Source organism: Moschus berezovskii, chromosome 4 (genome assembly GCF_049115385.1).
Source record: "Moschus berezovskii isolate FMDL1 chromosome 4, NW_MosBer_1.0, whole genome shotgun sequence".
Lineage (NCBI taxonomy): Eukaryota > Metazoa > Chordata > Mammalia > Artiodactyla > Moschidae > Moschus > Moschus berezovskii.
In genome coordinates this window covers 27,922,199-27,936,681 of record NC_142463.1, presented here as the reverse complement: position 1 = coordinate 27,936,681, position 14,483 = coordinate 27,922,199, and positions in this window count along the sequence as shown.

Below are 14,483 nucleotides of genomic sequence, written 5' to 3'. Positions count from 1 at the left end.
CAAAGGTGGACCCTCACTGTGACTCTCCATCAGGGCACCCTGATCATCTCCTGAAAAATACATCAGTCTGTAATAATGATTCTTTGACTGACTGTCTCTCCCACTAGGCTGTAAACACTATTAGGGGAGAAGCTCACTGCTATCGCCAGTGCCTAGCATTACCCTTAATATGCTACCCTATAGACAGTAGGCACTCAAGATATATTTGAACAGTGAATGAACAAATGAGAAAAGATTCAAAACAACTACAGCGACTTCCCTGGCGACTCAGTGCTAAAGAACCCGCCTGCCTATGCAGGAGACGTGGTTCGATCCCTGGTTCAGGAAGATCCCACATGGCTCACAGCAACTAAGCCCATGTACCACAACTACTGAGTCTGTGCTCTAGAGCTTGTGAACCACAGCTTCTGAGACCACACACCACAGCTACTGAAGCCTGTGTGCCCTAGAGCCCATGCTCTGCAATAAGAGAAGCCACGGCAATGAGAAACCCATGTACTGCAACTAGAAAGTAGCCCCACTCACCACTGCTAGAGAAAAAGCCCAGGCAGCAGCAAAGATCCAGCACAGCCAAAAATAAATAAATAAAATTATTTTTTAAAAAAACTATAGACATCATATTGCACATCACAGAGGCAAAAGGTGGGGAGAAAAAGGGAACTTGCACTTACAGTAAGGGAAGTAAGAATGGCTAGGATGTATACCTAACATTCATTTAGGTACTTTACATGTTATCTCTCTAGATTCTCAATAATCCTAGGAGGTCAATATTAGAATCTCCACTTTCTAAGTCAGGTAACTGAAGCTCAACTTGCTCAAGTAACGAAACCAGTAATGGCATTAGTTTTAACTCAGGCCAGTTAACCTCTTTCCTCCAAGCAATGATGCTTCTCTAGAAATTAAACTGTTATTACATTTGTATCAAGTACTTTTCTATTATAATATCAGTTCAGTTCAGTTCGGTTTTTGGCTGTACTGGGTCTTTGCTGTTGCTGCCTGGGCTTTTTCTCTAGTGGTGGCCAGCGGGGCCTACTTCCTAGTTGCAGTATATGGGCTTCTCATTGCTGTGACTTCTCTTGTTACAGAGCATGGGCTCTAGGGCGTGCAGGCTTTCAGTCGCTTAGTTGTATCTGACTCTTTGTGACCCCATGGACTGCAGCATGCCAGGCTTCCCTGTCCATCACCAATTCCCAGAGCTTGCTCAAACTCATGTCCATCGAGTCGGTGATGCCATCCAGCCATCTCATTCTCAGACTCTTTTCCAGTGAGTCAACTCGTCGCATGAGGTGGCCAAAGTATTGGAGTTTCAGCTTCAGCATCAGTCCTTCCAATGAACACCCAGGATTGATCTCCTTTAGAATGGACTGGTTGGATCTCCTTACAGTCCAAAGGACTCTCAAGAGTCTTCTCCAACACCACAGTTCAAAAGCATCAATTCTTTGGCACTCAGCTTTCTTTATGGTCCAGTTCTCATATCCATACATGATTACTGGAAAAACCATAGCTTGACTAGACAGACCTTTGTCAGCAAAGTAATGTCTCTGCTTTTTAATATGCTCTCTAGGTTGGTCATAGCTTTTCTTCCAAGGAGCAAGCATCTTTTAATTTTATGGCTGCAGTCGCCATCTGCAGTGATTTTGGAGCCCAAGAAAATAAAGCCTGTCACTATTTCTATTGTTTCCCCATCTATTTGCTGTGAAGTGATGCCATGATCTTAGTTTTTTGAATAATATAAATTGCACTTATATATGGATACATCTCTACTCCAAGAACCAGTTTTTGGCTTTCTTTTCTTTTTTTTTTTCAGGTTCACCCTAAAGCCTATAACAAATATCTCCTTTTATCTGGAACAACAGGAAGCAGAATAATGCAGCAAATCCAAACTACAAGTAAATCAGGCATTTTGTTGGAACTTTTTTCTTGAAGTATTTTTTTCTTCACAGAATAAAAAGCCAACACGATTAGGAAGTAAGTCTGTGTTCTGAATTCATTTTCAGGACTTGAGATCAACTTGTGTTCCTGTTCAATTGTTCAGTCATGTACGAGTCTTTGAGACCTCATGGACTGTAGCCCACCAGGCTCCTCTGTCCATGGGGTTCTTCAGGCAAGAATACTGGAGTGGGTTGCCATTTCCTCTTCCAGAGGATCTTCCTGGCCCAGGGATCGAACCCGCATCTCCAGCAGCTCTGGCATTGGCAGGTGAATTCTTTACTGCTTAGCCACCTGGGAAACCTGAAATCAACTTATACTGGCTTAATTTACCATATTGCCCCATTCCCACTGTTCTGCTTGTTGCAGAACATGCAAAGTTAAATGGCCAAGGGCTATGGGATCCACAGTCCTGATTTGATTAGTAAAGATGCCGAACACCTAAACAAACAACTGAAACCACCCAGCTATTTGCCTCTGACCCATCTTTGGGTAAAGTAATTGTGTTAACAGCAGAAAGGTGTAGCCTGAATAACTCCCAAACACTTCTGCTGGGCTCTGAGTAGACTCACAGGATTATCAGAGCAGAAAGAGCCTTACGGACCATCTTAATTGCCCTATTTTAACAGGTTAGAAACTGTCAGACGTTACTTATTTGCCTAAGAGAAACAAGACTCCTGACCCCTGGTCAAGTGCCCTTTCCACCACAACACAACACGTCCCTAACCAAGAACTAGTAGTGACTGATTATGGGAAAGTAGCAGTAAATAGTAGTCTAGATAATACAGATTGTAAATCTCCAGTGTTCTCTTACTCTCTATCATTCAGAGAACTCTGAACAAAAAGAACATACACAATTAAAAAAAAAAAGAGATTGAGGAAGAGCAATTTTCTATTAAACATTCTTCTGAAAGCATTATTTTACCCCATATCTTACTGAATTATTAGAAACAGCATTAGCATTAGAAAATCTAGGAAGATAAATGTGGCTAGTAAACTAAACATATGGAAAAGGAAAATTATAACAAAGAAAAGAGAGTCTTACAAATTTAATTAAAGTAATACAAGAGTATAATTTGAAAATTGTGCATCTCAAAGAAAACTTTATTTGTTCAATTATTTTTCACAATAGCATTTTATGATTCTAATACACTGAAATTTTTCAAGAAAGAAACTCGTTTAAAAATAGATATTTACTCCCAAACTTTGATCGTATTTCTTTAATGTGGGAAGAAAATACTGCCTTGATGGCATGACATGCAAAATTTTAAAGTTTTGGTTGTTGTTTTTTTTTTTTAATCCCAATACAAAATTTAAAAAAACTGTCACTGGGAAATAGGTTGAGGTCATTAAGTGCATGACACTGGCAAGCTACTGGTGTTCTGTTTCTTCCCTAGTTCTCCCAAAGAAAACTTAAATTGAATCTTCAGCACAATAATCCTCAAATGTACTTTATAACCAAAATGAGAGCTTTTGTTTACATAGTTTTTGGATTTTGCTATTCCTAATTTTATTCTAAAATTCAATTTTACCCCAAGCCATAATTACCACCTTAACTTTGCAATGCACAGTTGTATGCAATTCAGCAAAGCAGTAGTAAACCATCAGGTTCTATTCACCAAGGGCTTAGGAAAAACAAGATTGGTCACACCCATTTAAAAACAAATTTCATGCTATTTCCCAATATGTAGTTTCAATCTAAGTTCTGACAATGAAATATATGTATATCTATATATCTCAACTTGATTTTCAAAGGCAGGCAAAGGGAGTTCTTTACAGCTTAGTTTTGCCCGCGGCTGAAGCTGGAGATTTTGTCATTTCATAGCCAGACTCCCATTGCCAGTGATTTTCAATTTGCCTTGAAAGAAGGCCTGTGAGGAAGAAGAAAGAAAATTTATTATTTGTTGTTTGGAGATTGCTAATATTTCTAGGCTGTCCAGCCCCAAGATGATTTATTTATCCAAGTCTCTTAAACTTTCTTCAAAATATGAAACTTGGCTTTCGGGAATAGATTTAGCACCAGATTCCTCACAAGGGTAAATTTGTAAAAGTCACGCTTTACACAGAGCAGTCAAAAGACACAGATTTCCCAAATCTGTTCTCTTAGAAACTGAGTCTGCCATTACCTGTCTTCCTCAAATATTAGGCAGAGTGGGATCATACCAGACTGATTTTGTTTAAAAACATTACACATTCAGTGGCTCTGCCAGCAGGGAGGAAAAGCACATGTGTAACACACTTAGAAACTTGGGATTCGATTACAGATGCATCTAGGCAATGAAATGTCACCATTTTTCTCCCTTTTTTGGTCTTCATGATAAAGATGTATTCCCTACAGGGGGAGCCCAGGCAGCCTGCTGAGACTGAGGTGCCTGTGTGAATCTTTGGCTCAATAAGGAGACTCAAACCAGTCCCAAGTGCAGAGCCACAATTTGTTCCACTTAACAACTGCTTGGGATTAGATCACATGATGTTTGCTAAATTTATCATGTAACAAAATCCCAGAAAAACTTTAAAGAAATAGCAAAATTGGGAACATAGCATGATTTCTCTGCTATGATCTCAGTCTTACTCAAATCTTAAAATAGAGGAAAAGTTGCTGGTAGTCTTCACTTCCTAACAAGTCTATTAAGAAGTGAGGAGCTCTTCTGCCTCACTAGTAGGAAAGTGCAGAGCTCTGATTTCTCTACACCTTCTGGTGAGGGTGACTAATTTCTTTTTTTCCCCCCTCCTCTGTCTGGACAAACTAAATATTTCCTTTCTATATGGCACACAGCCTTCTGTCTGATGACTTAAAGGTCAAGTGTCTCAGAACACAATATATTTAACATATGTCTTTTAAAAATATGGACCAGTAGTTCCTACCAGAGAAACTCACTATATTTCCCTTTTCTTAATTAATAGAAGAAATTATATTTTATTTAATAATGATTACAGAGAAAAAAATGAGTCTTCACCTTTTAGAGATTCCAAACAAAAGAATCACTTAAATCTGGGCCCTAAGGTGCTCTTCATATGTGCTTTCTGCTAGAGCATATTGCTTTGCTTCAACTGTAGCCAAATGTATAAATTATAATTTCCATTGCATTTAACGGTTTCCAGTCAAATCCTCCTCTGAGCATAAGGGAAGACCATTAGCACATTAACACAAAGGTCTCCCATTTTTATCTTTAATTCCTGTGGGTGCTAACAGGTGTTCAGGTAAACAGATAAACTGAGAGAGCAAGGGCAGCTGAGTGTGAGGCCTGACCACGCTGCCAAGGAAGTGTGTGGAGTGCACAGTGGCATGAGCGGTGGTGGGTGGGAAGGGGGACGTGCCAGCTCCAAGACTGATGGCCTCTGTTCTGTCCAGATTTTGAAGAAGGCTCAGTTCAGTTCAGTTCAGTTCATTCGCTCAGTCGTGTCCGACTCTCCGCGACCCCATGAATCACAGCACGCCAGGCCTCCCTGTCCATCAGTGGGTGCAAATGTCAGTGTCATTGGTATGTATTCAACTGAAACATCATAGACGCAAGTCTCTTACTTGTCAATGCATCAGTTGAAATGTGCTTAGTTGCTTAGAATAAGCATTTTTAAAAGGAATACAAGTAGGAGTCAGATTAAGTTGTTTTATCCAATCTTTCAAATTATTAGGGTACCCTGGTGGCTCAGACAGGAAAGCGTCTGTCTACAAAGCGGGAGACCTGGGTTCGATCCCTGGGTCGGGAAGATTCCCTGGAGAAGGAAATGGCAACCCACTCCAGTACTCTTGCCTAGAAAATCCAATGGACAGAGGAGCCTGGTGTCCATGGGGTCGCAAAGAGTCGGACACGACTGAGTGACTTCACCACAGGAACAAGACCTAAAACAAATAAGGCTGGAAGTGTTAGTCACTTCATTCCTGCCTGACTCTTTGCGATCTCGTGGACTGTAGCCTGCCAGGCTCCTCTGTCCATGGGATTCTCCAGGAAAGAATACTGGAGTGGGTAGCCATTCCCTTCTCCGGGGATCTTTCTGATCCAGGGATTGAATCTGGGTCTCCCAAATTATAGGCAGATTCTTTACCATCTGAGCCACGAGGGAAGCCCAAATAAGGCTGAGGCAACACAACAAAAAATAAGGTTACAATGGAAAGCAGCATCTTAGCTTCCTTTGTGTTATCTATGGATAATGTATACCAAGTCTGCTCAACATTGTGCCACTAAAGAATATAAGAAGACCCTTGACAATCTGGGGGCCTGAAAAATCTATACAAGTCATGAATACATTTTAGAGAAATAGAAATTAATCCAGTGATTGTGAAAATTTAAAAATGCCAGGCATCATGCTAAGTTCTTGAGACACAAAAATGAACAGGATGTAGTTAGTTCCCTTGAGACATGCACACTCTGCTGGGAGAAGAGACAGCACATCATGACTAGTGTAATGAGACAAGTGCTAGGCTAGCAGTCCAGTAAGTGGCCCAGAAGAGGTACTGACTATAGCTCCCCAACAGTGTGGTTCAGTTCAGTTCAGTTCAGTCGCTCAGTCGTGTCAGACTCTCAGCGACCCCATGAATCACAGCACGCCAGGCCTCCCTGTCCATCACCAACTCCCGGAGTACACTCAAACTCATATCCACAGAGTCGGTGATGCCATCCAGCCATCTCATTCTCGGTCGTCCCCTTCTCCTCCCGCCCCCAACCTTTCCCAGCATCAGAGGTCTTTAAACATAACAACTAAGTTCATTTTGTTTTTTTATATTAATATTCATTTATTTTATTTGGCTGTGCTGAGTCTTACCTGCTGCATAAGGAATCTTTAATTGCAGAATGCAAACTCTTAGTTGTAGCATGTGAAATCTAGTTCCTTGACCAAGGATCGAAAACAAGCCCCATTAATTGGGAGCACAGTCTTAGCCACTGGACCACCAGGGAAGTCCCTAAGATCATTTTAAAAGATAAGAAGTTTGTCAAGGAAATCACAGCTCAGACAAAAAGGGAGCACAGGCAAAGACACGAAAGGTAAAATGTCTTGCCTCTGTGACCACTAGTCCTTCTATCTGGATGGCTCCTACTCTCCACCTGGGCACTGATGACTCCTGATCACCCCCAGAACAAAGCCAAGCATTATTTCCTCTGTGAAGCCTTCTCCGACAGCCCAGGAAGATATGGCTTCTCCTTCTTCCACCCTCCCCAACCACAAGCCAGACAGGGCACCACAGATATTTGGTTGCACTTATTGTTCTGCAGACCTTTCTTGCACCAAACTGTGGAGGCCCAGAGCATGTGAACTATTTCTTATTCATCTGGACATTTTCAGCACACAGGGCAGTGGTTGACACACAGCTAGCTCCACAACGATTTGTCATCCGTTAAGTGAATATTTGGGGAACACTGAGTTGTGGGTTTGACCACTTTACACTTTATGGGATGAGGCTGAAATAGGTGATGAAGTGAAACAGGTTAAAATCCACCTAATACAAGGATATAAGTACCGTTAATACTTACCATCTGAGGATTCATTTTATCAGTCATCAGAGCCAGTAAGTCCGAGTCAGTCACTGTGATTGTGCAGTCGGCCTTCTTATCTAAAGAGACGTGCAGAAGCATGGAGAAAAAAGGGAGTGTTCAGTTTCATGTGTACATTTCAGTCACAAGCCACTGACTGTAACAGAATCATACCCAGTGTTAGTGTGGGCACATGGGCACTCCCCTACACTCTACAGCAGCCTGGTAAAATGTGGCATAAATCACAAGCAACTGCAATATTTAAGAAGAGGGAATACATTAAATAATCATGGTATATTCATATAGTGGGGTACAATGCAGCCGTTAGATGATGAGGATCTACATTTCACGACCTGAAAAGACACATTCACATTATACAGTTCATGATATTGTTATATAGTTCAGTACAGTTCAGTTGCTCATTCATGTCCAACTATTTGCAATCCCATGGACTATAGCATGCCAGGCTTCCCTGTCTATCATCAACTCCGGGAACTTGCTTAAACTCATGTCCATCAAGTCAGTGATGCCATCCAGCCATCTCATCTTCTGTTGTCCCCTTCTTCTCCTGACTTCAATCTTTCCCAGCATCAGGGTCTTTTCCAGTCAGTCATTCGCATCAGATAGCCAAAATATTGGAGTTTTAGCTTCAGCAATAGTCCTTCCAATGAATATTCAGGACTGGTGTTCTTTAGAATGGACTGGTTGGATCTCCTTGCAGTCCAAGGGATTCTCGAGAATCTTTTCCAACACCACAGTTCAAAAGCATCAGTTCTTCGGTGCTCAGCCTTCTTTACAGTCCAACTCTCACATCCATACATGACTACTGGAAAAACCATAGCTTTCACTAGACAGACCTTTGTTGGCAAAGTAATGTCTTTGCTTTTTAACATGCTGTCTAGGCTGGTCATAGCTTTTCTTCCAAGGAGCAAGTGTCTTTTAATTTCATGGCTGCAATCACCATCTGCAGTGGTTTTGGAGCCCAAAAAAATAAAGTCTGTCACTGTTTCCATTGTTTCCCCATCTGTTTGCCATGAAATGATGGGACTGCATGCCACAATCTTAGTTTTCTGAATGCTGAGTTTTAAGCCAACTTTTTCACTCTCCTCTTTCACTTTCATCAAGAGGCTGTTTAGTTCTTCTTCACTTTTTGCCATAAGTGTGGTGTCATCTGTGTATCTGAGGTTATTGATATTTCTCCCAGCAATCTTGATTCCAGGTTGTGCTTCATCCAGGCCAGCATTTCTCATGATGTACTCTGCATAGAAGTTAAATAAGCAGGGTGACAATATACTGCCTTGACATACTCCTTTTCCTATTTGGAACCAGTCTGTTGTTCCATGTCCAGTTCTAACTATTGCTTCTTGACCTGGATACAGATTTCTCAGGAGACAGGTAAGGTGGTCTGGCATTCCCATCTCTTTAAGAATTCTTTACCAGTTGAGCCACACGGGAAGCCCAAGAATATTGGAGTGGTTAGCATATCCCTTCTCCAGTGGATCTTCCCAACCCAAGAATTGAATTGGCATCTCCTGCATTGCAGGTGGATTCTTTACCAACCGAGCTATCAGGGAAGCCCGATAGACATATAGGAAGAAGCTTATAAACTTGTAGATTCCAACTTGCAAACTTGGAGACCAATATATTAGTAATAGCTACTGTGGCATACAGGCTCTAAAGTGACCCCTGTGATCACTGTTTTCTGGTATTCATTCATGCCTTTGTATATTTCCCTAGGAAGGACAAGTGAAAAAGCTGGCTTAAAATTCAACATTCAAATAACAAAGATCATGGCATCTGGTCCCATCACTTCATGGCAAATAGATGGGAAAAGAATGGAAACAGTGACAGACTTTATTTTCTTGGGCTCCAAATTCACTACAGATGGTGACTGCAGCCATGAAAAAGACACTTGCTCCTTGGAAGAAAAGCTATGACAAACCTGGACAGCAGGTTAAAAAGCAGAGACATTACTTTGCCAACAAAGGTCTGTCTAGTCAAAGCTATGGTTTTTCCAGTAGCTATGTATGGATGTGAGAGTTGGACTATAAAAGAAAGCTGAGCACCGAAGAACTGATGCTTTTGAATTGTGATGTTGGAGAAGACTCCTGAGAGTCCCTTGGACAGCAAGGAGATCCAACCAGTCAATCCTAAAGGAAATCAGTCCTGAATATTCATTGGAAGGACTGATGCTGAAGCTGAAACTCTAATAATTTGGCCACCTGATGCAAAGAACTGACTCCTTAGAAAAGACCCTGATGCTGGGAAAGGTTGAAGGCAGGAGAAGGGGATGACAGAGGATGAGATGGTTGGATGGCATCACTGACTTGATGGACATGAGTTTGAGCAAGCTCTGGGAGTTGGTGATGGACAGGGATGCCTGGCATGCTGCTGTCCATGGGATTGCAAACAGTCAGACATGACTGTACGACTGAACTGAACTGATAATCCCCTACCCTCGAGTGTGGTCAGGACCTGTGACTTGCTTCTAGCCTGCAGAATGTGAGAAAGTTGAGGGTTTGTCATTTGTCTCACTCTCCTGCTGGCCCTGAATTCAAGCTAGCGGCATCCTGTGAATTGCATACTGCATATGGAGAGGACTACACGGCAGGGTACTGGCCTTTCAGAGCTGAGGGCAGACTCTGGTCTGTAACCAGTAAAAACTAAGCTGTCATTCTCATAGACGCAAGGAAGTTACTTTCGCAGCAACATGATTGAGCTTGGACATAAACCCCTTTTCCAGCCAAGTCTCCAGATGACAATCCAGCCCTGGATAACACCCTGACTGCAACCAGCAAAACCTTATGCAGAGAACCCAGCTAAGCTGTCCTCAGCCAATTTACCTATGGAAGCTGAGAGGTAATAAATGTGTGTGTTATTTTAAACCATTAAGTTGGTGGTAATAGAAGATGAATAGCTATCTATAGAAGGGCTTAGCAAACTATTTTGTAAATGATCAGACACTAAATATTTTAGGTGTTGTGAACCACTAGACCTCTAATGCAATGACTCAACCCTGTACTTGTAGCACAAGAACAGCCACAGAAAATACATAAACAAATGCATGCAGCCATATTCCAATAAAACTATTTCCAAAACAGTAGCAGACCAAGAGGGAGAAGATACTTGCAACTCACATATCTAACAAAGAACTTGTGGCCAGAAAATACAAAAAACTCCTATCACTCAATTAGAAAAGGTTGGATAGTCCACTACAAAAATGGGCAAGCAAACAGGCACACACAAAAGATCTCCAAATAGCCAAGAAAAGCACATGAAATGGTGTTCAATTCCATTAGTCATCAGGAAAATGCAAATTGGAAGTATAGATGAACTAATACAACATACCTACTAGCATGAATGGCTTCAGAAAAATAATACCCAGTTCTGGTGAGGATGAGCAGCTGAGAAATCAGCACGATGCTGGAGGGACTTTAAAATGATACAGTCACCTTAGAAAACAGCCTGGAAGTTCCTTAGAAAGCTAAACACACACATGCCATACGACCTAGAAATCCCACTCATAGGTGTTTACCCAAGAGAAACGAAAACATAAATGCACACCTGTTCGTGAATGTTTATTAAAGGCTTTACTCAAATTGCCAAAACCTGGAAAAAAACTAAATATACTCCAGCTGGCGAATGGATAAACTAATTAGCAACAAAAAGGAAGAAACTATTGATACTACATGAAAGAAGCAGGCTCAAAAAGGCACAAACAGCATGATTCCATTTGAAGCTTATGACGTTCTGGGAAAAGTGAAGCTACAGGGACAGCAATCAGGCCAGTGGCTGTCAGCACCCAAGGGTGAGAGTGGGGGACTGAGGACAAAAGGACACAAGGGTATTGTTTGGAAATCTCCTGTATCTTGCTTTTTGGCAGTGACTATAATACTATATGCATTTGTCTGAATTCATATAATTACACATCTTAAAAAGGTAGAGTCTATTGTACGTAAATTATACCTCAGTGTATCCAACTTAAAAACAAACAAAAAATGACATTACCAAGTATTGTCAAAAATATAGAGCAAATGAAACTCTCATATAATATGGAGGAGAATGTAACTAGTATATCCATATCAAAAACCTGGCTATATGGTAGCTCTTGACTTAGTATTTCTGGTGATAGTGGTGGTGGTTAAGTCGCTAAGTCATGTCCAACTCTTGCAACCCCATGGACTGTAGCCTGCCAGCCTCCTCTGTCCATGAGGATTCTCTAGGCAAGAAAACTGGAGTGGGTTGCCAGTTCCTCCTCCAGGGGATCTTCCTGACCCAGGAATAGAACCTGGGTCTCCTGTATTGCAGGCAGATTCTTTACCAACTGAGCTATGAGGGAAGCCCTTAGTATTTCTACTCCAGGTTGTATAACAAATGGAGATAAGTATGTATGTCCACTAACAGACACATATGAGAATGTTCACAGTGGCTTTATTTATAAGGCCCCATAATGGAAACTCTGCAAAGATATATCAACCATTAACTGAATAAATAAATTCTGGTGCATTCACATAGTAAAAATGAACTAATGCTACATGCAAAAATATAATGAATCTTACAATGATTGGCAAAAGAAGCCATACCTCAAACAGTAAATATTGTATAGCTCCATTTAGAATTTCTAAAATAAATAAAATCAACCAATGGTGGTAGAATTCGGAATAGTGCTTCCTTTTAGGAGTGAATAGTGATGGGAGGTGGTGTGAGGAGGTTTCCAGAGTGCTGGCAACATTCTGCATCTTGAGCTGGGAGATATATTCATTTGTTAACATTTACCAGGGTAAACACTCAGATTTATACCCTTCCTTATGGGCTAGACTTCAGAAAATTTTTACATAAAACAAAATTTAAAAAAACAGGTGGTGGGATGAATCTGGCGCATAGGGCATCATTTGTGAACTCATGATATAGATGGGTGGGATTATAGGAGAGTAATTTTTCATTTTGTTTCTCTATCTGTTCCATTTTTTTTTTGCACTTGAGTATATATTACTTATATAAAAGCAAAGTTTTAAGAACGTCAATTTTAATAGTATAATCAAAGAAAAAAGGCCATAGCACAGAGACTCTAACCTCATTGCTAAACCAGCCACGTCTTCCTTGGACAAAAGAGAAGTTTCAAATGCAAAAGCAAAATTTCACCAGGAAATCAGAATTTCCAGCAGTCAGTTCTTTGGGTAATCTATGTAAAAACAGTACTCTAATAGTTTTACTACTAATAATTGTAATAATACCAAATCATGCACAAGAGTTAATCTGTGCCTTAATTAAAAAAAAAAGATAGGACTTGCCATATATAGTCTGAATGCTTGTATACCCCAAAACTCTTATTTTGAAATCCTAACACCTAATGTTATAGTCCCCTTCATGGATCACTGCCCTGTTGAGGTGAAGGTGCTTGCATAACTCAATGAAGTTATGAGCCATGCCGTGTAGGGCCACCCAGGACAGATGGGTCATAGATCTGACAAAATGTGGTTCACTGGAGAAGGGAATGGCAAAGCACTCCAGTGTTCTTGCACGAGAACCCCATGAACAATAAAAAGGGAAAAAAGATATTATACCAGAAGATGAGCCCCCCAGGATAGAAGATGTCCAATATGCTACTCTGGAAGAGTGGAGGGCAATTACTAACAGCTTCAGAAAGAATGAAACAGCTGGGCCAAAGTGGAAACGATGCTCAGGTGTGGATATGTCTAGTGGTGAAAGTAAAATCCAATGCTGTAAAGAAAAATACTGCATAGGAACCTGTAATGTTAGGTCCATGAATCAAGGTAAATTGGAAGTGGTCAAACAGAAGATGGAAAGAGTAAACATCGACATCTTAGGAATCAGTGAACTAAAATGGACTGGAGTCCATTTTTAGGGCAATTTAATTTAGATGACCAATATATCTACTCCTGGTGGCTCAGATGGTAAAGAATCTGACTGCAATGCAGGAGCCCTGGGTTTGATCCCTGGGTTGGGAAGATCCCCTGGAGAAGGAAATGGCAACCCACTCCAGTATTCTTGCCTGGAGAATTCCATGGACAGAGAAGACTGGCAGGCTACAGTCCATGGGGTCACAAAGACTTGGACATGACTGACTGACACTTTCTTTCTTTCTTTTCTTTCACTGTGGACAAGGATAATTTAGAAGAAATGGAGTAGCCCTCATAACCAACAAAAGAGTCTGAAATGCAACACACGGGTGCAATCTCAAAAACAGCAGAATGATCTTGGTTTATCTCCAAGGCAAACCACTCAACATCACAGTAATCCAAGACTATACCCTAACCAAAATCAGATTGATTGCATTCTTTGCAGCTGAAGATGGAGAAGCTCTATACAGTCAGCAAAAGCAAGACCTGGAGATGACTGTGGCTCAGATCATCAGCTCCTTACAGCAAAATTCAGGCTTAAACTAAAGAAAGTGGGAAAAGCCACTAAGCCATTGAGGTATGACCTAAATCAAATCCCTTATGGTTATACAGTGAAGGTGATGAAAAGATTCAAGGGATGAGATCTGGGAGACAAAGTGTCTGAAGAACTATAGAAAGAGGTTCATAACATTGTGTAGGAGGTGGTGACCAAAACCATCCCCAAGAAAAAGAAATGCAAGAAAGCAAAGTGGTTGTCTGAACAGGCTTTACAAATAGCTGAGGAAAGAAGAGAAGCAAAAGGCAAAGGAGGAAGGGGAAGATATAACCAAGTGAAGGGAGAGTTCCGGAGGAAAGTAAGAAGAGATAAGAAGGCCTTCTTCAATAAACAACGCAAAGAAATAGAGGAAAATCATACAATGGGTAAGACTAAGGCTCTCTTCAAGAAAAGTGGAGATATCAAAGGAACATGTCATGCAAGGATGGGCATGATAAAGGCCAGAAACAGTAAGGACACAACAGAGGCAGAATAAATTAAGAAGAGGTGGCAAGAATACACAGAGAACTGTACAAAAAAGGTCTTAATGACGCATATAACCACAATGGTGTGGTCACTCACCTAGAGCCTGACATCCTGGAGTGTGAAGTCAAGCAGGCCTTAGGAAGCATTACTACCAACAAATCTAGTGGAGGATGGAATTCCAGCTGAGCTATTTCAAATCCTAAA